The sequence below is a fragment of the Varroa jacobsoni genome, unplaced genomic scaffold, assembly GCF_002532875.2.
Source record: "Varroa jacobsoni isolate VJ856 unplaced genomic scaffold, vjacob_1.0 scaffold_505, whole genome shotgun sequence".
Classification (NCBI taxonomy): domain Eukaryota; kingdom Metazoa; phylum Arthropoda; class Arachnida; order Mesostigmata; family Varroidae; genus Varroa; species Varroa jacobsoni.
In genome coordinates this window covers 35,457-62,921 of record NW_019213407.1, presented here as the reverse complement: position 1 = coordinate 62,921, position 27,465 = coordinate 35,457, and the positions used below count along the sequence as shown (strand labels likewise).

At 41.4% G+C, this 27,465-nt stretch overlaps 1 protein-coding gene and 1 long non-coding RNA gene across 2 annotated transcripts in view; one reads left to right on the top strand and one right to left on the bottom strand.

Annotated features, from left to right (window-relative positions):
- Window positions 1-27,465, top strand: part of LOC111260998 (uncharacterized) — a 144,373-nt gene that overhangs the window by 106,563 nt on the left and 10,345 nt on the right. The window lies entirely within an intron of this gene.
- LOC147753418 (uncharacterized) lies at window positions 7,700-11,800 on the bottom strand. The gene is made up of 3 exons (XR_015311314.1): window positions 11,445-11,800; window positions 8,694-8,925; window positions 7,700-8,157 (listed from the first exon to the last, which is right to left on the bottom strand). It is a non-coding gene; the product is annotated as an uncharacterized LOC147753418 (long non-coding RNA).

The window sequence follows — 27,465 nt, the reverse complement described above, 5'->3', positions numbered from 1 at the left end:
ACGTGTTTTATATCCAGATAGAGCTTTTCTAATAATACCTTAAAAAATGTCTCTGCCGAGTTTTATCAGCTATATCTATGGTTATTGCAGTTCTATGTTTTAAGGATGTCCTGCTATTATCGCTGATGCATTTAATCAACAGCTTCGTTAAATGCAGGGGTGCCTTAAACTGCTGATTTAGTGCAACTTAAAAGTGCAACTTCCTCCTTCTTAATTGCACAGAGTTAGCATTTAAGTATTACGAATAAAAAATTTCAGTAATCACGATGCTGCTGTCTATAGTGAGTACCCTTATTAAATAAAACAGAATAGTTAAAAAAATCTGAGATAGATTAAATAAAAAAGGAGAAACATCCGCGGACTTTTTCGTAACCTTGTACATAGCACATACAACTACTTGACACTAGACCTGACCGCTGCTTTCGCGGACAGATGCTAGTCGTAAATGATGTAAACACAGTTTTAGTAGTTCTAACTTTGGTCCTTATTCACACATATATTAGAAAAGAACATCTTTACTGCAGGTGTACAAAATGATTATCGTTCGGGTCAGTACAGATGGAAAGTTGCCGATAATGAAAGGCGATTAACTCTAATAAACGTTTCATTTATGGCGGCCTTCATATTTGATGTCTAGGTAATCAGACGTAATTAGACCGAGAACGCCAGCTTCTGACCAAAGAGCAAGTGGTGAAAGTAAAACAGTGATACATTCTCAAACGGTCAACAGCAACGGATTGTAAGGACATAAACGTACTCGTTGAGCTGATTTCACTGCGGGAATAGTGACATGTTATACTATGCTAAAATAAGATTAAATGTCTCGAATTCTACGTCCGCCACAGACGTCAGCTATTCCATCAGGTATATTCTGCTTACAGGAGCACATCTAACCTAATAAAAGAGATATATCGACTTCAGCGATTAGAGGATATCGAGCGGGCTGGAGTACCACTGGCTGCCTACTGGTTATCAACTTTACGGCCTGGTCTGACCGATGAAGGTCCAGAAGGTCCCCTCGTGACCCCTGCCCCCCATCGCTGAAATAGCGAGCGTCTGCAGGAACAACGAGAATTCTAGTTGTATTAGTATGCTAATTAACTATAATAATTGGCTAGTTCGCAATAGTCTCCTACCAATAGTCGACTATATAATGTAGTCATTGGCCCTTTATTTAGCGGTCCATGGGAGACGGCCACATCTCCTATATTGCCATCGTACAAAGTACTAGTGAATCTGTATCATATTTTTGCATTTAGCGTCAACGAACGCAAATATGTGCCTTAGTTTTAGTTTGCGATCCGCGTGCGACCGTTGACGAACGTTTTTGATGTTTGTGAGCTCTAAGATTTTATTTCTATTTATAAAAACTGCTACAGCCTTTCCAGTGACCGACAAGGATTAACACTACGTTCATCACGTTTACTCATAGCCATTAAATGACAGCTGCGTCCAATGACTAACACGTGAAGCTGCAGTACTATTATATGCAAGTTCTGCGTCTGACCTCGTGACCGCCTAAATGCTACCTTGAGAACATCAAAAGAATTTGTGTAATCTGGCATTTATTTTTATGGCGCAGAGAAACATGGGGCGCAGAAAACGGCGAGAAAAAGCACTAGCCAAACGATAACTTTTCCACTATTATCATTAAAATAGAAGCTTATCGGATTTTCTGTATCATCTAAATAAGGAATAGAAAGAAGAGTTCGAGACCTGCTTTTAAGCGAAATACATGAACAAGGTTAAGTGAGCAAACTGATCCAACAGTAAATAATCTTTATATTAAGAAAGCCGTTTCATTATACCATTGTATGTGGTAACAAGTTTGATTTATTGACGCTTGTCGGCAGCCTTCCAATGTCTACACGTTGTTTAACGAACAAAACCGGACCGTTATGGCTGTAATAAAAGTCTTTGGGATGCATGGAATATACGGTAACTGGCTTTATTAGCTATCCATTTGCTAGGCTGATCGGGTACCAATCAAAAGTGTGCAAAACCGAAGCATTTACACGTGAATTTTTCAACATATTTTTTTCGACCTAAAAGACTATACAGGCGTTGTGCCCCAGCTGAACGAACCTAAACACGATACAGCTTTGAACGTTGTTAATATCCGGATGTTATCTTACAAATCAAATGCCTTACCTTGAGAGTATTTTTTCGTAGCTATTTTTACGCGTGACCTAAGAAGCTGGAGTAACGCCTGTACATTCAGCCTAAATGTACACGTATTACAAAGCTTAAATGGTCTAGTTTTCTGCGATTACGATCACCGACAGCCGTCGGGACTATCGACACTACGAGTATCCTTCGCCACCAGAATCGGTAAATACGCAATAAGAAAAACAATGTAAAATTTAGTTAATTACCCGTTGTAATGTTTCCCTTAAGAATATTGCCCTCTGGTATATTTCAATCTGGCAATTAGCGGTTTGTGATTGACCTAGTTCGTTGTATCGACTTCTCCATCAATACATGGCACTAAGTTTAACTTGCTAGAGCATACCTATATACTTGAAGCGACACCGTGCGCGTTTAATACGCGGGCTACTAGACGGCTCCAATACGACTAACTGAAGTTGAGCCGTAAAAAGGTGTCATCCTATTTTGTCAGTTCTAATACTAACCTTATCTCTGCTACTACTTAAATCCAACATTATAGTATACGTTATTATTAAGCCGATTGTCAGTTATTCCGTCTGTGACGAAACGTCGCTGCCTTTCGCTTTTGCTTACCTTAAAAGACGGCCAGCTGTAAACCAGCATTATTATGACTGGGTCTCGGTTGGGCCATACTACTTGAAGACTCCGTCAGCGAGAGCCTTGCCAACACTCCAACCACATTCGTCATGGACGAACCTATGGTTAACTCTGGTATCGGCTTCTACCTGCCGTTTCTGGAGCTCACGGGAGATTGCATACCTGCAACAGAACCTAAACACAACACGCTTTCAGTATAGCACAGGTTCCGCAATTTGGCCGGCACGACAGGCAAAAAAAAGCAGAAGCAATAAAAACCTCAACAATTAAACCTGTATAGATTTCCGACGGAGCGAGTTCATTGCGATGCATCTCGTTTGGCAGCGGCAATCGGCTTAGTTAATCTTCTATAAGTTGGATGTGTAAACGGTTGCCTATGCGAATACATAAACTTAGATAGGAGAACGAAACAACCGAGAGACAAAAACAGAGTGGCGAGGAAAGGTAGTTGCCATATTTCTTCGAGTTTTGGCCGGTGATGGCATGCCATTTTGGTCATAACGTTTCGCACTGAAATGTCACCTACACTGAAGAAAACTTGCTGGGAACAATATCGAATAGTGTCATTAAAGGTAAAAAAAATTGGTTTTTAAGAAGTGCAAAACAGATGTATTTAATGTATGAATCTTATCCCAGGAACGGTAAGGGAAAGAGGTAAGTTTATATGGACAGAACTATCGAGACCGCGGTTGTTTGCGTGCTCTGCTGCCTCAGGTTAAGGTCTTGATTAATCGACTAATGGAGTACCATGCATTATTGACTTAGTTAGAATTGGTATCTCGTAATGTATACATTTGTAAGACTCATCTTCGGATTGAAAACTAGGCAAACTGACAGCTACGAGACATTTCTATCTATTGTATTTTTGACAAGCAGCAAATATTGAAGTAACTTCTTTTTTAATGTTAACTTATAGCTATGGTATGCTGCCACCAAAATGCCGCAAAAGTTGTCGTGCATAGATATGTATCTAAACTTAAGAAACAGTGGAATGTATTAAAGTAGGAGAGGACTCCTCAAAAAAGTGGGTGCGGGACGATTTTATTGTTAATAGCTGACAATGGCGCTGCGGCATATTTGGACGTTCTGCAAATGCCCGTTCATTTTATACCCATAAATCGCGATTTGTTAACCGAGTCAACGCTGATATGATCATGTAGGTTGCTCTATGCTCAGCGAGCACCAGGTGGACTAAAAGTTAGGATCCTTTCAGATGTATATATAACCTATTTGTTTGCCTGTCTTATTTGTTGCCATCGAAAAAAAAACTCAGACTAAATATAACGTTTGTGACATTTACAGATTAGAGAAAGAAAAAATAGATCTTCACTTGCTTTAAATGCTACTATTAATGCCGTTAGGACAAAATAGGCTCAAAATGAGGAAAGAAATAGGTCTCTGGTCAGACATTTGTTTTAGCCTATTATTAAACGTAATGTAATACATTAAACCTAATTAATGCATCAGTGATTTTTTTATCCGGGCACTTTATCTCGCTTATCATTCTCGCCATGCGCCACCTTTATCCACAGAAATGATTATTAGACTGACATCCATGAACCCTAGTAAACATTGTTGCAACAACATCGGATAATGGCTGATAAGCCTCAACAAGCGGATCCCATGTCTGTTTCTTTTCACAAAAGGCGAAGAAACCAGTGATGCGGTGCAGAATGGGCAAAAAAGCTTGTTCTATGACTTACAACGTTCGAACTTACCCGGAACGCAGTGGCGATTCGAATATTTCGAGACAATTACGTTACTCTTTCAGTTACTTCGTGATCAAGACACTTTCTTAGATATTTTCATAGATCAGTCTTTATAAATTGTTTTTTTCTTTTATCAGCTGTTTCCTTGCTCAACCAGCTGTGGGTCGACCTTTGCTTGCTCCTTTCCTTGCCTTTCTTGTGTGACGGGCGGGCACAATTTCCAAAAAAGATACTGTTAACATGATCAAAATGGTCTATTCTTGCCGCACGAGTAAGTGCAACAATTCAATCACTTGTTGTCAAACCGGTTCAAATGTATACGTCAATAACAGATGCCAGTAACATTATAGAATCATACATTATGACCACGACGAGTGTACATAAAAGTTGTAGACATTACACTTACAGCATTTGCGCTAAGTTCTGCTTATATATACACAGCGCAACCGCTTTTAATGCCTCTTAATGAAGTCTCTTGCTTTCTACCCTGATTCCTATTTTCCGGGTTCACTGCTAATACCGATGCACACATAGCAACACCGTCCCTTAATTGTCTGGCCTCCGTGCCTTAAGGATCTCGCCTTGACAACGCAGCTCAAGCCTTCCGCTGCACTATGACAGCTTATATTTCTGCCAATATATGAACCGCTAATGCTTTAACCTGGCCCGTAATGAACAGAGAAAGAAAGTAGTCCTCAGCTGAAGAGCGTCGTGTACAAAGTCGAGATTTGATAAAGGCATACTAGCTCGAACAAACAAAAATTTCGGGTAACGGTACGAAGCAGGGTCAAGTACATATATTTTAATGACTAAGGCTTGTTTCAAAACGTTATGCATCTAGGTATTATAATTCTTCTTACCAGAATACCGGGTTAATCGCTTCGTGAACACAAACCCTCGGAAACACCTCGTGGATAGAGCATCAGAGATTTCTTATCATTATACGGAAATGGCGCTGGAATCCTTGGTCCTGCTTTTTTTAGTTGTAACTAAACTAGCTGTGTTTTTAAATTTAAACAAGTGTCTTTTATATGTATTATATCTATTAGGAAAAAGGCTACGCTCTATTCTCAGCAGAGCACTCGATATAGCTATGCCGTAGTCTTGATAGAAATTCAGTGACATTTTACTTAAACTCCACATCACTTGTTCCCTTTCCGCTGGCGGTTCAAGCCGCAGGACTGCTAGCAACGTCCTATTCTTTTAAACAGTGAACCATTGTGAGTGGCCATTTGACACCCCTCCCTTTTACCTCTTGAGAGACTGGACGTTCCTGGACACTTGTATGGATAGTTTCTGGCTTTTTCAGACCACGCTTTTAATGCGTTTTGGTAATCAACTATATATACTCAAATTGTAACGGCATGTCTGTCTCTGTATTATAGTTCCCATTTGGACGCAGACTGCTAAGCTTATGTGGTTGCAGGGAACGATTCACGCTGCGCAGATAATGTGTGCACAAATGAATCCTAAAGTAGCGGCCGCATTATATGCGACGTTCTAATGGACTAACTTTAACTTCAGTTTTACTTAGCCTGGTTCAAGGAAACGGTAACACGTGATTAAAGTTATCAGGTGACAAGCAAAAAAGCTCATACTGTACATCACGGAAAAATCGGCAGGAAAAATACATGGTAAAATGAAGTTGGCATTCTATCGACACCGTCTACGGACCACGAAAATTCAGACATCGAAACGAGCACTTCGAAACGAGAAATAGGGGCGCGGGGTTTAAGGGGAGTGTTAGTACAGGATGGTCTGACACGAGTACTGCCACTTCTAATAGCCGTTAGGTCAGCGCTACGCCGATAACCAGTCAATCCATAGGATCAGACTCTTTAGCTGACTAGATGAAATGCTGGTGGCTGAAACTGGCCGTATGCCCTTAATGTACACACTCAACTTATATATGCAAATGCTATGTGTATCCATGTCAGATAGAACTACTACAACGTATAGTTTCCCCGAAAGAATGGACAACTGCTTGAATATCTCATCGGATGTATGAGATAAATTTCTTCCCATTCGACGCCGACGTTCGCAGTAACGCGCCTTACGGTTACGGTGAAAATTGTAGGAAGCATTATACAGACGACACACGATGACTCCAATGACCAGCCTGAGGAGCGTGGTGAAGGCTTTCCTCATCTTCATCTGCAAGGCAATCCACCGTACCGTTGCTGATCCGTCAATGACAATAGAGAATACAGGTATGTATTCCGATATGGGCTAGTGCTCGCAAGGCTAATGCTACCAACCCGCTAGGATAAACGGTTAGAGTAAAATTTTTTAGGAAAAATGTCTTACTGACGAAGCAACTGAACAAAGTGTTTCATTGGTGCGTGAAATATCTTTGCTTTACGAGTATATCACTCAACGCTTCCATGCTTCTAAAGTATTTTCGGAGTATGTCATTTGGTGTAGGAGGTAGATTTTGCGGGGAGCCCATGCAGGTAACGCTGCGGCGATGTTAGCATTTAGCACCGACTTGTATTTTGGTGTGCCGGTTTTCATACCACGTAAGGATGGATTGGTTATCTCCAGGCAATTAGATCGATTTGAACGATTCGGCAGTTACTAAAAGGTGTCCCCTGAGCCTTTAACATAACGTGCTACAATAGTTGAACGCGTTTTCCTCTTGACTTTGTCGGACGTCAGGGGCTGTTCGATGACCTTTATCGAGTAGCAATTCACTCATTTAGTCAGTTCTTACCTCACGTAGTAGAAGTGTGCATAGACTATTCTATAATAGCTTTAAAAAACCAATAATTTTCAAAAAAACTTCAATTAAAAAAAAAATGGGTTTTTGTGTTTTGAGCGCAATTAACCTGGAGTTCAATTTTGTTCTCGCATCTATTGCAGTACATATATTTTCAGTACTTAATATTCGATCTACTGCGACCAGACATACGTACCTTGTTATTTCTTCTTTTAATATATTATCGGTGACCCATGACTGTGCCGTTGTTGAAGCGGTACGAACGCGTTGGCGTATGTTTAAATTAAATAAAGAACTACGTTTTGAAATACCATGAAAGGACAACTTATCCTATGTATAAATAAATTCCCACGTTTCTTACATCGATCTCTAAATCGTTGGCACCCTTGATACGACAGGAAACTACTGCAACTGTTTTAGTGAAGTTCAGACCTTGGCTAAAGTTAAGCCATATGGATAATGTGAAGACAGAAGATTTAGCTTTCACGCTTATTTTACTGGAAGGAAAACTCGCAGAAACGACACAGAAATATTGAGAGCATTTGTTCGACTATGCCAGATGTACAGATTCACGAAGATAAACTAAGGTACGTCCTTGACGTTGAGATGAACTAAACTGGCACTTGCAACATCTCCGTTGTTTGTTTGAAGGGTTTGAAGAAATGCATAAATAGGGACGAATCTTCCTTTTAATGGGAAGGGGGGAAGGGGTGAAGGTCGTCTGTCTCTTTGCGAGTTTATCGAATCAACGGGGTACGATGCTTGATAGGTTGCTTGCATAGACTAATGCCAATATAGAGATTAAATTCGATAAAGCGGTGTGGCACAGTAGATAGGTTATGCCCTCCGCAGTGATTAAGCTTTATTTTTAAGCCGTATTAAGCACGCTGGCGTCATCATGCGGCATGATAACGTAAACTGCCAATAAATTTCCATTAAGATCGGTTCGTTTTGCCAGCAAGGCTGAAAATCACAAAGCGGTGCTTTTAGCACAGGGGGTTGATTTAACTACGAAATTAGAACGTACAACAGTGCTGAAGGGGATTATTTATAAAGCAATAAAAGCAGAACAGAATCCTAGGAAAATGTGCTACTAGATTTCGTATCACGGTTGTCGTTGCTACCATTATTCAAGTTCTAATGACAAACGCCGAAGTCCAGGCGTCATTCTACTTATGCTCACTGGTTAAACTGCATACACACTGGATACCAAATTTTGTATAAACATTGAAATCTCTGTCAGTGCCGATATTCCTTCCGAATATTTCTTGCGGGTTGAGATAATAATACGGATGCTGATTTTAGAAAAAAAAAACAAAGAGTTGAAACACGTAATTTTTTGTTTCATCTATGGTCTGAACCCGGCATTTTAGGGTCGTAAGTGCTACATCCTGTTCGCACCATCACTATAATAAGGTGAACAGTTCCACGGACGATTAACTTTCTATAAAGATTCATTAATAATAATGAAATAGAGTTTGTTATGCTAGACGTCGTACCTCTTTCATGATTTTTCGCCTTTTTATTGACGATTATAAGGTCGGCTTCGGCTTAACTCGGGTTATGAGACAACACGGGCTGGATTTAAGAGGTCGTCAATTGACTAAGCTCGTCCTATTCTTTACCATCCTGGGCCCATTTTATCTCCATTAAATACAATGGGCCTAAGCAATTGATAACAGAACGCTACGCAACGCTGGTGGCTGTGGTGAAACGGAGTATGGACCAGGCCTAAAATGGTTGTAGTCGTTATTTTTTTGGGAACTAACTATGAACAAAAGAATGGTACATTGATAGAAAAACAGGCGGGCTCAGGACGCACGGGACGATGAAAGAAAGGGCGAGACACTCACCATCCGAGAAAATCATTTGTTCGTTTGAATCGTCCAGGGTGCCAGCAGTCAACGTTCAAGCAAAACATGACAACCTCTACCTTCTATCTAACCACAAACATAGACAATAGAAGCAGCATCGCAGCTGCTTTGATAGTCAGGCTGGATGCGAAACTGGCTAGTATCTCAAGCGGTTTAAGCGATATATCCTGCACTAAAGTAGTTGAAGCACGTTCGTCTTTACCAGTGGATGTACATTTTTGCGTACAATCACAAGGTGCACCACGCAAACGGCTCCTTGACCCTGCCAGTGTTTGCGTAAAGATCTCTTCAAACGTCACAGGCAGCATGGTTCACTGAAGACTCGTACTGTTAGACTTGACCGCAGCCTTTATGAGTAGGAAGCGGGTGACCAACATTCAATGGAACGAAAGGCAGAAAGGGTGATAGCAACGACACGGGGCATTGCATCACCGAACTTGGATCGTAATAATGCTTCATTTTCAAAAGAGGCGTCAATGAGGAGGTTCCCACCTCATTAGAGGGACAGCTGCAAAAGCAGTATAAAATAGCAGCAGTGGCAGTACGCTAATGAACTGGAGTTTCACTCACGAATATTCGAAACAAACTCCGTTGCATAGACTGTCGATTGGTTTCATGTCGCGTTGCCGCCCATTGGCAAGCCTACATTTTTTTACGCAAGCCTTATTTCCTACTGTTCTCCTATGGGGGGAAGTCAGCCCAAGTACTCGGCCCACATCCTCGGTTCATGTCTTAATGACTACGTGTCATCTATGAGCTTTTGTGTAGAGGTCTCCGCTTATCAACACGAATATCTGCACAATAGCATGATCTGTGCAAGGCTATACAACACAGAGTAGCGCTTAAGGTTAGTAGAACGGTTACACAGTTTTCTACGCACATGATGATGACAATGTTGCATTATGCCATGGAGTGGCATTGGCACATTGATGCAGGAACGATTAAGAATTTTCGTCTCACTTCCCGCCAACATTGCTTTCATTCTATAGTATGATTAGAACCGCATGATGAGGTATACTTCCGTAACTGGCTGGTCAACCAAACGATCAGCAAAACTGCATTCATTTAAGTCAGAAGTGCCCGGATAGTTAGCTAGCATTTATATGGCTTCATGTTTTATGACTGTTTAGGATCCAAGCACACTTCAACGCTGCGGAGCGCTGTCTACGATTGCTTTGCATAGCCGTTCGTCGCAAACGAATGACATTTTATTGTAACCCTCCGCTCACGCTACAATCTAATCATCGTTCGCTTTTTCAAAGTTTCTATTGCAAGTAGTATATATGGAACGCTTAGTAACAATCATCGCTACAGCCTTTCAAAGCTTTCCGGCTTTTCTTTGAAATGCGGTACGCGACTGTTACGAGCGTAGGTCGACCCGGCAAAGGAAAAGGTCGATATCAACCCCACTTAGCAATATTGTTGACGTTAGAAAAACGAGAATGAGCAAAAGAGTGAGAGGAGAGAAACCCTGTGGGGCAAACTGGATCTGCCGATATTCTTCCGCCAGCGCGGATACGCTATTTCATAAAGCTTCGTTGTCCGTACGCTTCGCCAGATCCCATTTCTCCGTTCGTTTCAGCCGCAATCGCTGTAGTCGTTGCCGTTGTTTGCAATCCTTATATTTTCCTCCACTTCGTCCCGTTCCTATTCTACCATCGACTTCGTAAAGGTTGTTTAAGTTGTCGCCAGCCGGCTGTGATTTTACCACCATTGTCACTGTAGAATCCATACTACAACGGTAATTGTAGGAGGGGGATGCCACCTCCACCAGTTGTTTGAAATAACTAAATGAACGGATTGTCGAAGAAAGAGCCGATGCAGCTCACGGTGCCAGTCTCAGCTGAGACATAGTGAGATAAAGAGATAAGGGATAGCGTAGATGAGTGGCACCCAAAGACAACCATGCTGGCGAAGTGGGTTTGATTCAATGTTACTGCTGCTAGGCGAAATGATGCCAACAATGAAAGTAACTGCGACAAAATTCAAAAAGCCACTTCCTGCGACTTAGGTGAGGTACAGCGGCAACAATGTGAAAACTCATTTCCCAGAGTTTATCTACGCCACCGCCTATTGTCTCCCGTTGTTCTGTTTCTCTTGGAAACCTTCTGAAGGATCTCTGATGCTAGGCGGAGAAGATTGAACAAGGAGTAAAAAGATACACTAAACTTAACTTAGATATGCTAAACTTAACTGTGTATCGCCTCTCGGCTATCACCGAGACGCCTTCGATGTCGTACTGTAGCCGATACTATAAAGTAGGGAGCCAAATAGATAGCAGCAAAAAGTAAGCACTGGGCTAAGGATATCGTAGCCCAGCCCTCTATTGGACTAACTCTGTTGGAGCTGTAATAAATGTTGGTCTGAATGGGTTACTTAAATCGGGGGGACGACGATTCTTCTGCAGTAGCTCTCTCAAGATCCCGAATTCAGTCGTACTTAAAAGCACTGACGTGTTACGGTGGTCACTTAGAAAAGCAGTAACGCCAGGGTTGATAGCACTATCAGCACCTTACGCGAATTATTTCGCTGAAGTACAGCAGAGTACATCTGTCGTTATTTGAGAGTTTACTGAAACAGAAGAAGCAGGTAACCTATGGTGGTCCAGGAAAGAAACTTCATGTAGAACAGCTCTTAAAGGTAACCTCAACCGTACTTTATAGCGGAGTACGCCGACAATTTTGGCAGTGAAGGAAAAGCGAAAACGCTTCATTATTTGACCAAACCGTGAAAAATACAATTGTCCGGCTCTGGACTTCACAGAAAGAGTATCAATTTCTGTATTTTTCATTCAGCACGGTAGTTATATTGTAAAACACCGTCTAAAAAGCGACGGCCCATTCTACCCTGTAGAATTGTATGGTTTCAGAAATAAATCAGTATATCTATCTTAACAGTATAGGTATAACTGAATTTATGCGTTCCTCTTGGGAAAATTACCTAACCGGAGACAACACACACGCATACATATTTACGATAGGCATGTTTTTTCCTCATCAGGTGCCTAGTCATAACTGCTATTACCTTACCATTATGTTAAGTATGAGCTCAGCCAGATCTGCGAGTTTACTTTACTACACAGATGCCTGCGTAACGTATAATGATGAATTACATAATTTCAAGCAAAATGTCACAGTAAGAACGAGAGAGGGAGACGTTGAGTGGCAACTTTAACGGAAAGTCACATGGAACAGAAGTTCCCGTTCGTTCGTTTGAAGTCGCATAATAAACAGGCCGGAGCGATGTAAGTCCTGTGTGGCCTGTGGCCTTTCTCCCTGTCTAATTGCAGACATCAGCCAAAGTAGAGCATAGGAGAGGCGGTGGAATGGGGACTAACTAGTCTTAAGACGGCGTTGGCTGTGTCTCGGTATTCTCACTCTTTGATTCCGTGCAGTCGTCCTCTCGCATCGGCTTGTTCTAACAATTTCACTAGGGCATGAGATGAAGGGACGCGAAACAACAAATGGGCAGGTGAATTCGGCTGTCCGGCCAGGCGCTAGAAGAAAACAACGAGATGACGGTTGCCGCTTCTCGCTGGCTTTGCCGCATTTCCTTTCAGAAACTCAGTGAACCGTAAAGATTAAGCGAACATTTGGTGACTTCAATGATTATGAAGCCGTAGCCGTCAACGGGACAAACGACAACCAAACCATGGCGCTAAATTAGTGGCATTAGGTGCACAACGTCATAGAAAGCCAGCGCGATAGCAAACAAGTATTTTGTATTTATATATATTGAAACGGTTGTATTTAGTCTGAAACGAAATATCATTTTCACACAACGCCCTAACGGCTTTCGCACGCACCCATATGTAATAAAAGCATTATGAATACATGTACGTACATATAGATAAATTTAAACTGATCGACTTTAACGACTCTATTTATATCAATGTCACCAGGCGTTAGTTTCCTCATCGCAATTTTGACTAAAGAAACGACATAGTGTATGAGGAGATGGTAGCATAAAATCTTAGACGTTTGGCTGCTTCGGCATCGGATGTTGTTTTCGTGCGAACATGTGTACGCGTAAACTGGTGCCTGCGCCTTTTTCCTGAGCCTTTGCCAATGCGTCTATCGTTGTGGTGGTGCTTATGTTAGCTCTCATAATGCACCTGATCGGAAAGTCTGGCACATTTTTAATTAATTGATCAGTGCATTTCTGGTCCACATGGCGAAAGCGAAACGGCGCGCGGGGTGTAGTTAATTATCCAGTTGACTGAGCACGAAAACAGCATGTAGCATGTATGCGACTGCACGGCCCTGCATCGCGGCTACCTCTTGTCAACTATGGCTGCCACAACCGTCTGCAGCTGCAGACGTTGGGTTTTAGTCTTGAACAGTGGTGAAGCCAAGCAGAATTCTAGTGAAAATTTTCGTCTGCCAAATGTTGATGTTTGCTATTCTGCTAAAGCAAATAAACACAACAAGAGACGTGCGTTATTTGCTTGCCTACAAGTTATTGATGGAAGTATATGCAATTCTATAGCTTCAAAAATCGATGACCGAAAATTGTCGAAGCGGAAAACGCGATGGATTGACATTAAGACGATAACAATATGGGCGTGGATTTATGTTGAAGAATCTGGAAGGTTATAAAAGTCACAATGACGCCACATATTTCAATCGTAGCTAAGAAACTAGTGAGTGGTACTCTGCCAGAATCAATCTGTTGCGGTTCCCGTTTTGGCCTTCTCGACATGAATGAAGTTGTTACATTGTACCGTTTCCAGGTCGTTGAGCATTGACGCAGCACGTATGCGATATACTTTGTATGTATATTTCGATGAATTGCTGAACCTACTATTCTTTTTCGGTCGACCTGATGAATGCTACGTAGAGATACCTTGTCCTGTCCAGCATATTATAGGCCAAACCAAGATAGTCGGAACAGGCAGTAACCCGAAACAAACTAATGGGTTGAAAAATCATATAGGGCTAAAGGCTTTAAAACAGCAATACTGCCAATGTCTATTGTTCTTAAATGCTCTTCTAAGCGAATACGGTTATTGCAATTGAAGTCGTTGTGTGTTAGACAAATAATAAACACAGACGTTGAGGCGCGCTTTTGTTACATACACGAATATATTGCCAATATAAGACAAATGCTTTCTACGAGGACAACATACGCACATGTCGGAAAGCTATTTTGTATAGTAGAAACGGCAATTGCGTATCGTTTTCAGCCTTATTTCGATTTGCCGCCCTTTTTTCACGTCATATCACGCTAAGATATCAATCGCGTCGAGTAAATTGTTTTACCGCTTAGGGGGCAGCAGAGAGGAACCGATAGCCGATGCTGGATATAGCTCGAAAAAAGACAAATAAAGAGTAAAGTGAAAAGATACCGGTAGCAAGGAGACAGATCAACAATGGCTAGGGCTCACGCAGCCGGAGCTTTGCAATTCTGGTATCGTAGTTACAAGCAAATTGTACGATGAATACGCGATGCCATAGTTGCATTGTTGTTTACCCTAATACATCGCATATAGCTGTTAAAAACTGAATTTCGTCCCTTGATTTGGCGCATAACAAGCTAATCAGCAGTGTTTTTTTTATGGGCAGAACTGCAAAAGTCAATTTGTTCATAGCGGAAGCAAAAAATATTTTCAAAACAGGAACTACTGACTTTTCCTCTTTTTGTGGAAAGCCAATATGTCTTCACAATACCGTTATCATTATCTTTAGTTCGTTTGTTTACATAAACCTTATGAAGGACAGATGGTTGACGTATCGGCCGGGAAAATATCTATTCGATTGAAAAGGCGCAAATGATCATCATTCAACTAACGGCCTGTAAGAATGGTGTTACAGACATTAACGTAACTGTACATATCGGCACAATTGGTTCATAACATCTGGCCCTCTGGGAAATTTAAAAAAAATTGTTTTTGAATTACATGTCTGTTATATAATACATTAGCATATGTAGCAGGGGATGCTGATTGGTTATTGTTTTTTAGGTAGGAATTCTAAAGGTATAAGCAACCCTGTGGGTTACTTGTACTTTTAGAACAGAGAAGACTGGCTTCACATTAATTTCTTTGTATTGTTATCGGTATGAACGTCCATAACGAATTTCTGGATAATTTGTGAATGCGTATTTGGAACACAGACTCTTTTCACAGAGAAAATTGTGATGGTAAGTATCAGAAATAGCATTCCCAGTGAGCTGTAGAGGAAATACAAAACGATTTAGGGAGGTAGCTTCACACAAATCAAATCATCCCACCCAAACCGGACAACTACATAATTTCAAGTTAGTTGCAAAAAAATGACAATCGTATAATAAACAGGCATCCGTCGTCCATGACCATGAGGCAAAGGCACCGTAGATACTCGAGCGGATCAATACAAAAGCATCTTGTGCTACGATTGCACATGTCTGTTTAAGATAAGCATGTCCTGAATCAGGAGTAATATGTTTGTATTGTGACCTCGTGTTTTTAGTCTGTCAAATACAATAATTTAAATATCTATAGCTATCAGAGAAATAGGGAACGTATCAGTGTGACATTTTAATATATTATGTATTTGCTTTTTCTTTTTTTTTTCCAATTTTTCCGTTACCCTGTTAATCAACTAATTCAACGTCTTCGTGTGTATGGCATGCTGTTATGCCTATTGAAACTTAGCATTGAACAAAGACGTTCGCTGTTTTGAGGGAACCAGCACTAATGATATCACGAAAGAGTATCATCATTTCCATGTGCCTTTTAGTGCTAGACTATTTTTTTTTCAATATTTGAGTAGGAGATTTGTTTTTGAAAATCTTATCGATGGGCATCGAGGCTCGACCTCTGGCGCTATAAGGAACTGGAACTTAAGTTCGTTAATCTTTTGGAAGTAATAACTCGTTGTAGCTAAAGCGAATCACTTTGATATGTGGCTGTCGTGCTGTCTGCTATTGTATTCAAAAAGATATCAACAGTAACCATTATTATAACTGTTGTCAAGGTAATTAGATTAATACGTTTCTTTCGGATTGTTTATTAAGCTCGAAACTACTTTAAAAATGAACAATTATTATAATGTTTTGAACTACTTGTCTAAGATCACACTAAAGGCATGTATTATTCTGGGTCCACTAATCCCCATTATTTAATACTAATTACCCATTGTATTATACACAGTGGAACTATAACAAAAAATCCTGTCTTTATTAACTATACACAGACTTTAAGCCCATGAGTTCTAGGTACGTCAATGAAATGTTACACACCTGGATCTCAAAATGGTGATTCCCCAGCTTCGCATTTAGACATCTAATTGCAGCTGTTCACTTCTTTCGATTCATCATAATAAATATTCTGTAAGAAGAATGAAGAAGCCCAGAACGGGAGTCAATAGATCTTTGTCTTTCGGCGCAAATATTTATGCTCTACATAATACTTATTCGAGCTTAATCGGAACATTTAATTCACAACAGCACGTCTAGCGTATACGTCTGATGCTAAAAGCGGCAACATCCGTACAACGACAGTAGCAAGCCCTGTACAAATTTACATGCTATTTCCCAAACGTTGCCTAATTATCGAGTATGTATCGTTGTTCTGCTGTGGCTTATTTTTCGCTCAATCGATGTTTGATACGTCATAGGTTTGTTCACAGTATTGGACTCCTTCTGTCAGCACGAAGAGAAGAGCACCTCGACTAACGAAAGGCAGAAGTTGACGTTGAACTTAACGATTTTTTTCCAAGCTTTGACCAGGGCTGCCGTTCCATCATCAAGCTCCTTTTCGAAGCAGTGGTCAAATCGGTAATAAGTATTCTTGCCCTATTGCCGCCTCACCGTAACTATTCATGACTGGCTCGAGTTCGTTTCCTGCAGCAAGACGCTCGGTCGCTGCTTACCGGAGCAGTTCGGCTAATTGACCTAATCTTTCAAGGCAAAGTTTCTAGCGCATCCCCTAAAGATCCTCCACAGAATGGGCAAGCCGAGATATTCGTAGCAGACGAAGGGTAGGCAAAACAGGTGCCTTATCGAGGCCTCGAAAGAACTTTATCTTACGCTAGGATTTCTGGCTAATCTAAGATCGCTAACCCGCTGATAGGTGGTAATTCCTTTAAGGGAATGTGGGCAAGCCGTAATAGGGAATGCATGACTGTATATAATTCTACCTTTTCTTTTTCCCGGCCTGTTCGTGTATACATAGATACAGAAACAACTACAACAAGTTGCATTTTGTTGGTACTTCGTACGAACGACAAGGATTCATGATCTATATAGAATACACGTGATGAAATTGCTTGTACTTTCTCAACCTGTCACACGTACTTGGCTTTGGCGGCGTCCATTGCGTTGTCCTCTTACCTAACGGCTATTAGAACTGCTGCCTGCATTAAAATCAACGTCTCACACGCTTGGAGGATAATTACGTAATTGCAAATGTCCTTACGTGCTATTTATAGGTCTGGCTGAACGAAAGTCAAAGATCGACGTTATATTTGACGATCTTTTTTCTACACTTTGACCAAAGCCGACGCTTTCTCTCGCGGTTTTCTATCCAAGCATGATGATAGCTCTTGTGCACGCTTCCTAGGTCCAGGGTATCTTCTGCCAATAAAAACCTGCTGCTGAGGCTTCCGGTGGTAACTTCTTGAACCCTGAGGTCGGCACGTCGCAGAAACAAGAGCAGCATATAAAGGGCGTCTGGGCTTGTGGCACCCCTGGCCTTTGCCTTATTGTTGCTCATCCATATAAACGACTTCACGACGATACGAAACGAAATAGAGACCTATAGACGTTCAGAGGCAGGAAAGACAAGTCATAACGTAGCAACAGCTAATCACTTCCGACGAGGTCGTTCTGTTCTAATTAAGTTATTCGACTAATAATGAATTTAATATGATTATTTGCACATGGTGTCTGAGTACTTTCGCTCAATGTAAGAGGTCTATATTTTTCAGTACGAAGTAAAATAGATCTTCATTTTGACACATGCCGCACGTACCTTCGACTATATTGACGTGCATACTAGGCCTGTAAGGACCCTATATAAATCACACAACAGAGCCATTGTTGACATTTGGTACAGTCTTTCATGTGATCGAGCGATTCGCGGCTGATGCGTTGGAGTGGCTCTAGAACAAGGGCTTTGCCAGTAGACTCTCTATATATCCAATATTGTTTAAATATTGAGCACTATTTGGGTGACAATCGCGTAGCGTGAAGTGTGGCACCTTTAATGATCTGAATAATGAATAATGGGCTGACACGGATCGGCGTAAACAAACTACCGATATGAAAACAATGAATATTATTTTCAGGGTAAGCAGATTATCTACTTCCTTTTTTGTAATCTGTATTCTCTGAGGAAGGAGTAAACGTCTTTAATTGCTCATTACCAAAGCGTGTCTACTTTTGAGAGACACAGACTCACCTAAGGAACTCGATATGTGAGACGCAAACGTTATAGCTATACTGAATTTTTACGTCGGTCGTATGCGATAATTTTTGCGCCTGTTGAAAGGTTTATTAGCATTTTCGTATTCCTCATTCTAACATTTACGGGCGTTTAGTTGTGAAACGTTATGTCCACATAATTGAATTCTAAGTAAAGTTGTTTCCCATGAAGAAATAAGTGCTTCTTCTGAATTCGAAGAGGGTCCAAGTCTACTAGGATAGCTTCTCACTTACTCTTTGCACTAGTCTCTATAACATGGCCTGTTAAGGCACACGGCAAAAGCATTCCTGATAAACGGTAAGTAGTTCTTGTAAAATCGCTATGCAAATGACTAATTGCCTTCTGTACCATATGTGAAAATTGTACACTTCAAGTTCCCACCGCCTCTGTTAGTTTTGTTGTTTTCACGGATTTATTGACTTCGCGTTCGGCATCGTTTGCGTTCACAATTGCCGCAGTTTCCTTATGCTGCCATTGCATTTTGCTGCTACCAAAGTGTATATATGATTTTTTTTTGTTGTTTCTTATTTTGCTTCGTCTTAAATGATTAGGTCGCTAGGGCATTTGTATACTTCCTAGTTCGTTTTCCCCCTAAGGTTCAACCGTCAATCGTCATGATCGTTGGTCGTTCGTTCAAATTCTAATGCTTGTTTTAACTAGGCTTTCAACCATTTGTACTCCTGAAGCGTTCACAAGCGAAACAGGGAGATAAAATGACTCCGTGAACTGGAAATTATAGTTAGTATTATTATTAGAGTGAGAAAATTATTACGTAACAAACACATTTAACTAACACCGATTTTTCTTGTTTAGAATTGTTCGAGCACCTATACATCGTATCGAGTACACACAAATTGTAATGATATTCCACTTAGCACTTACCTGACTGACGTCGATATTTTCAAAGTGTTAGATAAGGACAAAAAAAAAATCTGGCAGGCTCTCATTGGTGAGAATGAACCGTAGCATAGTTACGAATAAAATCTATTACGAAGGCTACCCAGACATTTAAGGCTCTAACTCCCTGACTCACTTATTTATCACATGAATTGAAATTTGACCTAGTGCCCTGCGATGATTAGTAGGAATCGTACTTGGTCATGTCGGAGGTCCTTTTCGGCACAGCGGCTGTTGCCATCAGCACGAACGATTCCAATTTAATTAACTGTAAATTATTAATATTTGAGTTGTGAAGAGATGCTTTAAAAAAATCAACCCGTTTCTTTTCTATTTCAGAATCAGTTTACGTCTTGTTCTGTCCTTCTGAAAGCGTTTCGTATCACAGATTTATGATTCTCCGTAGTATTCGAATAAAACGTATCTTAAATATTTTCGAGATTCAATTATTTCACATCTATAGCAAGGCCTTAAAAATCTGACATTCAAATAATGGATAGGCAGGTGAAAAAAGACACGTATTGAACACCGCGGCCCTCTGATGCAGTCCTACCGCTTGCATGCATTTCGTCTCTTTATAGTAACTGTTAAATGATATTATCTTCAATTGAGGTGTTTTATAGCTGCCCATTCCTTAATGCGCCTTCCTATCCCGTTAAAAACGTCGGTCAGATATGTAACTATTAGTGTTACTTACTTTTCTTTATGCCCGACGTACACATACGGGTCAGCAATAACGTCGGTCCCGCAAGTGTAGTTTCTATGGTTTTAAGCAATGTTCGTAGGCAGTCTAGTTTGAATGTTATCGGTTAAATATCGGTACGTTTCGGGCAAGCAACGCACTTTATTTAGTCTTAATCGGTACCTTACTTGATCAGAAGTTTCTGTTACACTTAGGAAGATCAAGGTCTAGCGAAAACGAGGAAAAACTTAAAGAGTAGGTCACACCGCCAGCAGCTATTTATATATGTAAGATGTGAGACGAACGAAGTATTTGCGTAAGACGAGTTGCAGAGGGACGGAAGTGACAGCTGTAACTTTGGTTGTCTTCTTCAACCACAATGCGCATAACCTGGTTTGTACCACGGTCGCTCCTACGGTGAAGACCGTCATCTGAAGGAGGGATCTCAGGCGAGTAATTTTTTCGTCGTGAGACGTAGCATGCACGTGCGCTCTCTATAACCAACCCCCAAGTGCTTTCGCACACGCAGGCGATATCTCAGTTACCCATAAATGAATTTTGCCTGCTTGTTAGATGGCGCTTAGTTGAAACTGTAACTGCAAACAAAAGTCTCCTTGTAAAAAAAGGTAGCCGTAGCAGCGGCGACTGCGGCTGCAATTAACTACGCAATTGCATGAAGCAGACTATGATTCTTTCTTGCCAGCTAACACACCTTTTGTGCCCACTGGAAGCTGCCTTCGTGTCTTGTTTGTTGGTATGTTAAGCGTACTTTTGCGTATCTTTTTTGCGTACACTTTGCGAAGCGTTATATAATGGAGTACGGGGCGACGCATTGGTAAGAATTGAGGAATGACGATGCAGTGATCCATAAATAAGCTGGAACATACTTTCAACATACCTGTACACTAAAGATTTCCTTGAAGTAGATGGTAGAGGAGACACGTATCGGAGTGAAGCCTCGAGGATGTTTGCAACAACAGATAATAAGCACGCTAATTCGAATCGCCTCATTTGCTATTTTTTTGATTCTACCTCATTATGCAGCACAGTATTATATTGAGTATATAAACTCAACTATATAACGTAAACCAAGGTAAGAAATACAGTCTGTAGGTCTTGTTAGAGTTCCGTGAGAATTCGTGCACTCCTCCTTAGTAATGGGACAACTGAAGGTTGTGAGACACAACCTTTCAAAATCGCTTGCCCCCTCTGGCTTACGCAAGGTTTATGATTGGGCTATGTTACCCCAAAAAAAATCAAATGGGTTAACACAAGAGCTAGACGCCTACGGACGACTGCATTCGATTGTCTTAAATAACACATTAAAGAAGTGGCTTTCTGATAAATCTTGTCCTAGCTAAAAGTGTCTTGGGGAAAACAGCAATTTCACACGATGTCTGGCGTTGTAACAAACATTAGGTTAAATTTGATCGAATCAGTGATGTGATTAGGACTGGACCAAACGTGAGCAGGCCGGCATCAAGAAAGGAACAGGTCAGCTTAAGTAAATTTGACCTGAAAAGACGAAGAAGAGGACAAAAAAGGCTTAAAGTCAACGCCAGCTAAAACAGGGGAGTTAATTTTAGTCCCTGTCTAATTTCGAGTACGAACAGAGGCAAAACACTTGTGTCCAACTATAGCAGGCACAAAGTTTGCAAATAATCGAAAAATGACACGCGCATTAAAGTAATGAAGCAGACTTTTCACGTTTATCAACTGCATTAATGCGCAACACTTTTCGATATTTTGAGCCTTAAATCGGATATCACCAGAACTTCAAAGGCAGTCCCAAGGCATGATCACAACAGAGAAATAAAGAGCAATCGGAGTTTATACTCAGAATTGGCGGAAAAACATAACATAGGCGTAGACACCTACAGATGTGGCAGATGTGTGTTTATTTTAAAGATTCGACATCTACAATCCCTATTACTATTCTCAAGGCAAATTGGCAAATGACAGAACAAAGCCGAAAGCCACCACTTAACGTAAAGCGTGTGTAAAGCTACAGTAGGAAACCAACGTAAAGCACAATGGGAAAAAGGTACACTTCCTTGTCAATTTCGATATTCCTCGGAGCGATAACGTCGCCATTGCTGTTGCTAGTGGAGCAAAGTATAAGATCCTTCCCGATATAAGATTTAACGGTTGGGCGCAACCATTAGCTGCACTCAGAAAGAAGTGATTATGGTCTCTTCTTCTCTGCCTTGCCGTTGTGTCCTTTTTCTCAGTGCTCATAGCTGATCAGCAGACCATTCGGCTATAGTGATATGTGCATTTCGGTGTCTATAGTTGTCCTTCTGAACAGAACTGACCTTTATTAAGGAACAGGAATTATCACTAGGCATAAACGCTGACGTACACGTGGATATGCAGTCAGCTGTGGGTAAAGTACGACCTTTAAGCAGTGAAATGTGTTTTATGATACCTGCAAAGCAAATACAAAACATCGGATCTGCTTGGACAGAAACTTCCCTCTGTGCAGAGAACCATAGAGAAAAGAATAAATCATATAGCTCAAAGCTGTTGTTGAGTTAGCCACAGGTAACTACTAGCGATGTTAGGAAAGATAAGCTAGAGAATATGTTATCTTGGTTAATAAATTAATGAATAGGATTGCAACAAATAGTTTATGTCGTAGTTTAGATTAGTTTCGAGTAAGTTTCACTACTTAAATACTATTTCTCATATGAATCAGTTCTCTAAAGAGAGTGCGCCTTCCTTCGCTGTAAGCATAAACTGGACGGACGGTAGTACCAGGAAAATCGCCCTTCAGATATCGTAACAGTCAACATTATCATAATAGCGCTATTGCAGACAAAGCCCTTTTGTTTGTTTCCTCCTATGACCCCCACCAGTAACTACCGTCTAGGGTACTAGGCACGATGGCTAGATTAAAAGAGCTAGTAAGGGCTTCAAGTACTCGAAACTATCGACTCTCTCAGTCACATAGTGTGCCGCGACAATTGCAGAGACAGGGTAGTATCGGTCTATAGCAGCCTCGGTGTCATCATCTCCGAAGGCCATCTAAGAGCTTCTGGTTCCTGTTAAATAAAAGTCGGGCCACACCAAGCTCTCACCATTACCGGTAATCATCAGGGGTACGACCGATGATAGCTTTTGTGGAATTATAATTCACTGTTCGTCTTCTGTGAGCGACCGCCGCATTCGTTGTAGCGGCAACCCTGCGACGGCAGCGACGTGGAGGCCACCCGATTACTTTTGCGGCGTGGCATGAGCCACTTCACGCATCCAACTTTCTGTCTGCGCACAGATTAATTAGCGACTATTCTTCTATGGTAAACCATACGGCGACAGGCGGAGTGAAAGGGGTCATAGTGCCTCATAGCCCAGCTGTTTATCCGAGTCCAAGCAATGCATTCTCAGCTGCATCTTTCTTTTATTTCCCATCGCAGTTTTAGCAGCCGCGTGTGACGTGCCTCATGGCTATCGTCGTTACTTTCATTGCTACTAGTAGCGCTTTGGCTGCTGGTATAGTTGTTGGTGCTACTGTTGATACTACATCTGTGGATGTTGTTCTATCTGATCGTGGACAACAACATCAACAGGACTATACTAACAACTGTAGCAACGATAGTTAGTAATCGATACCAATAAACATGTTCGAAAAAAATCCAGTTCTAAGAAGTCAACCACTACGCAGGCAGTGCCTATTAATACCTAGTGGGACAGTAATAATAGCTATGGTAGCAACAAATGGAGACAAAATGGAGGTAAAAGAATAGGATCAAGATGGATGCCACTCAGCGCAACGGCGTCGAGCGGTCTGGCAACTTTGTATTCGACCTCGACTGCAGCCCCCCATCGTGTCTTTTGTACTGCTGCTGCTGCTGCTGCTGCTACCGTTGTTTTTGTGATTGGTGCAACGATTTTCATCTTAGCCATTGCCGCCAACCATCCCACCGCTGCTACGACCTTGTGCGGTAGCTATAATTACATATAGAAGAATGAGCAGTACAAGCTGAACAAAAAGTACAGAGGGATGGATAGAAAATAAGGGAAAGACAAAAGCGACGGGAGGACCGAAATTACGAGGGGAAAGCATGAAGGAGAGTAAGAGGAGTAAGGGAACAAAGCGCTGAGGCAGGGGCCCTTTTCTATCCTGTCCTATGTCTATTGCGCTGGAATGGCCGCTCGGAGTAATCTAAAAAAAATGAGACCTAGCGGTGGACCACCGTACTGACTTGTCATCGTTTTCGTTGTTCCGCAAATAATGGCTAAAATGCGATGAGCTTTCGACGGGCACCTGCCACTGTACTGCATGCTCTTGTTGCCGCTACTTATTGTTAGTCGTCAATGAGTTCTTTACATACACTACTAGAGCCTGCTGCCGTGTTTGCACTACTTTACTATACCTGACCAGTACGAACCTTGGAGATCCCTTCTTTGAGAAGCTCTTTTCGTCACAACAACGGACTAACGATCGAGCGATAGGCAGCTTCGTACTAGGCGACTACGATACATGTATAACAGAAAAAGAATGACATGGAAATAATAAAGTTTTTTCTTCACCTAGCAGCAATCCTATCATTTTGTCAGAGTTTAGCTAAGTGCCAATTTCGTAGAGTCTGCATCTTAAATGCTATTTATTTTTTGCTACGGATGCATTCGCCGGTACCGGTGCGTACGTAATCCATAACAAATATTGACGGTCAGGCACTCCAGAAAGAAAAGCAAGAGGGTTAACACCTAGTGAAGAGACAGAAAAGTACCTAGCCTAAATAATGGGTAAATAAAGCTTGCAGCTGCATATTAAATAGGTGTATTATCTTTCTTCTGCGTTTCTGTGCCTGTCGTTCATACACTTTATTGTTCGTCATTCTGCACAGAACAGCTCTTTTTGGTGCCATTTACGACCACATCAGTGTTCTGTTGCTTTTCTATTTCTATCAGTTGGTGATATGGTTAAACAGCTGCTGTTCTTTGTATAACAGTATATAGCATTAAAGTTCTTGTTGTCCTCGGCGAACAGCCAGCGGCCATTCGATTGAGCTGCTAGTTTTAGATTTGGGAGTCTGGTCAGCTCGGATCTGTCTAATTCGGAATCAGACTATTCCTCTTATTAACAGCAAACAAACTGCAGTAAGTAAACCGACGTAGAGACCTGTGCATTCTCATGGTGAATCGTCAGGATCCTTATTATTTATCCCTTTCGCCTGCTATACTCTATAACCGATGCAGCCTTCGAATTAATAACATTTCATAAGTAATAATGTAAGGATACTATTCATAATATCATGCAAACTAAATACAAAAAGTGCAGTACTGTCCACTTTTACATACTTTACAAACTGAACAATGACATTGCACAGCACGGGATGGTGTAAATGGGTCCTATTACCAGAGTCCTATTATTTTTCCCTACATCTTTTCTTCACATCTTCCGGCCTTGTTTACCTCTTCTCTGAGCATTTGTCCTATATTACACCATATCTTCACAGAGCATCCGTAATGACTTTATCATTCACAAATAACATAATGTATCTTTTACCTGTTTTTACTTATTTTTAGTCTTACACAATGTTATCTTTTTAATTCAGCCATTACGCAAGCATTCGTTTATATGAATGTTTGTGTGTGCATATTCAAATGTATAATTTTTTGTATTTTTTTTTTTTGTAATAATAATATAATGTATAAATGTATACCATGTTTTGTTCCACTAACGGGATACTTTGACGGGATTTTTTTTGACTAATAGGAAGCTAGCAGAAAAACGGGGCGGCGTATCATGTCACAACCGTCGTCCCACAACTATTCAGTAACTGGAAGATTTACTTTTACGGGAACGGAAACAGATTGTCACGACGCTTATTATCAAAATCTGCTTGCGTCTCAACCGTCGGAAGCCATTCCTACGTTACTTCACGGATACAACCATGACAAACAACGGAAATGAAAATACAAAGCAGGCCTAACCTATTCACATGGCAACCCACCCCCGTCCAATGGGTGTTGTTAGCCTATTAGAACTGCGCCTGATGCAAGAAATGCATATATTGTAGTGTAAAGTAGGAAAATCATAGGGACACAAAAATTGAAATTCTGCCTTTGGCCTTGGAGGTTCGCTACTTCTGCTACGTGTCATGGGGACCAACTACAAGGAATTCTACAAGACAAGAATGCTAGTCTGATGAAACGGCTTCAAAAGGGACGTACGCTGTGGTGGACAAAAGCAGCCAATCTTCGTTGACGTTCTGCCTCCTTCATCTCTCTCTTTCAGTATTTTTTTGCTCAGTGTGTTTCGCGTGTTGTCGCTTTGCTACCTGGTACTCAGTATGCATAAACGGTCCTCGTGACCGATGTTCTGAATAGAGTCGTGAAGTACGATAATAGAGCAGTCTGCAAAAGCCACATATACAGCAGCTGCCAGAAAAAGAAACAACAGTCTAGACATTCGTCAAACGAAGAAACATCGCAAGTAGACGCCGGCAATTCAATCGATCGAGAGATCCCATTGTATATTCGCTTATGCATGCTTGTCAGCTGGTCGTTGCCGAATGACTGAGCTGTCCCCTCTGGCTGTGCTTTTCTCAGATGGCTTTGCTCCCTTCTCTTTACAGCTTTTCTCCCACGCGAAGCGGCTTTGTTCGAGCGGTGCAGGCCACTTATATGAGGGGTTCTCAGAACCCGGGGTAATATTGGTGCCGTCTATTGCCCCCTGCACAAAAAAGCTCTTCTAGTACCACTACCGATTCATATACAGACGACGCTTAGCAAACTTTTGCTGCCGTCGTTGTTATAAAAAATACTATATAAGCTTCTGCTGTTTCTCGTCGGATGCTATTACTACCGTTGACACGGACGCGCTTAGGCCATCAATGGCTGGCGATAGATTCCAAAGATACATGCTCTGTACGTTTGTGAAATTACACAGGCTTACACGGTCGCTTTGCATTCAGCCTATGCATAACAGGGCCTACGCACGGCCTCGACTTTGCAACAGGCTACGCAGTTAACTATTGCAAGGTATCAGCTACAATGAGCTCATTCACATTTTTGTCGCTCGCCTTTTTTTCTGTTTGACTCCTGTTTAGAGATACGTTACCGTAAATGTGCACGTTTCAGCAAGAATATCGATGATGGTTGCTGCATCAGCTTGGATAGAAATTCAATTTCGTAGCGTCATCGAAATTACCGCTTCAGATCTCCATGCGTCCGACGCTGTTCTTTGGCAGCTTGATTAGTTAAGGAAAGCTTAATTAGTTATCCTGCTGAAGAGTTAAGCTTTCTCTGAGGTGTCCTCACGCAGTAAAACAAACCGCTGTGCCTTCCTCAGTGGTTCAGTGGTCCTACCATGGTCGCTGAATCAATGAGGTTTGGTAGTGGGCTCAGATGGGACTGAGTATTGATGCCGGCGGCGGCGATCGGTGATAAACGTCGACGAACGC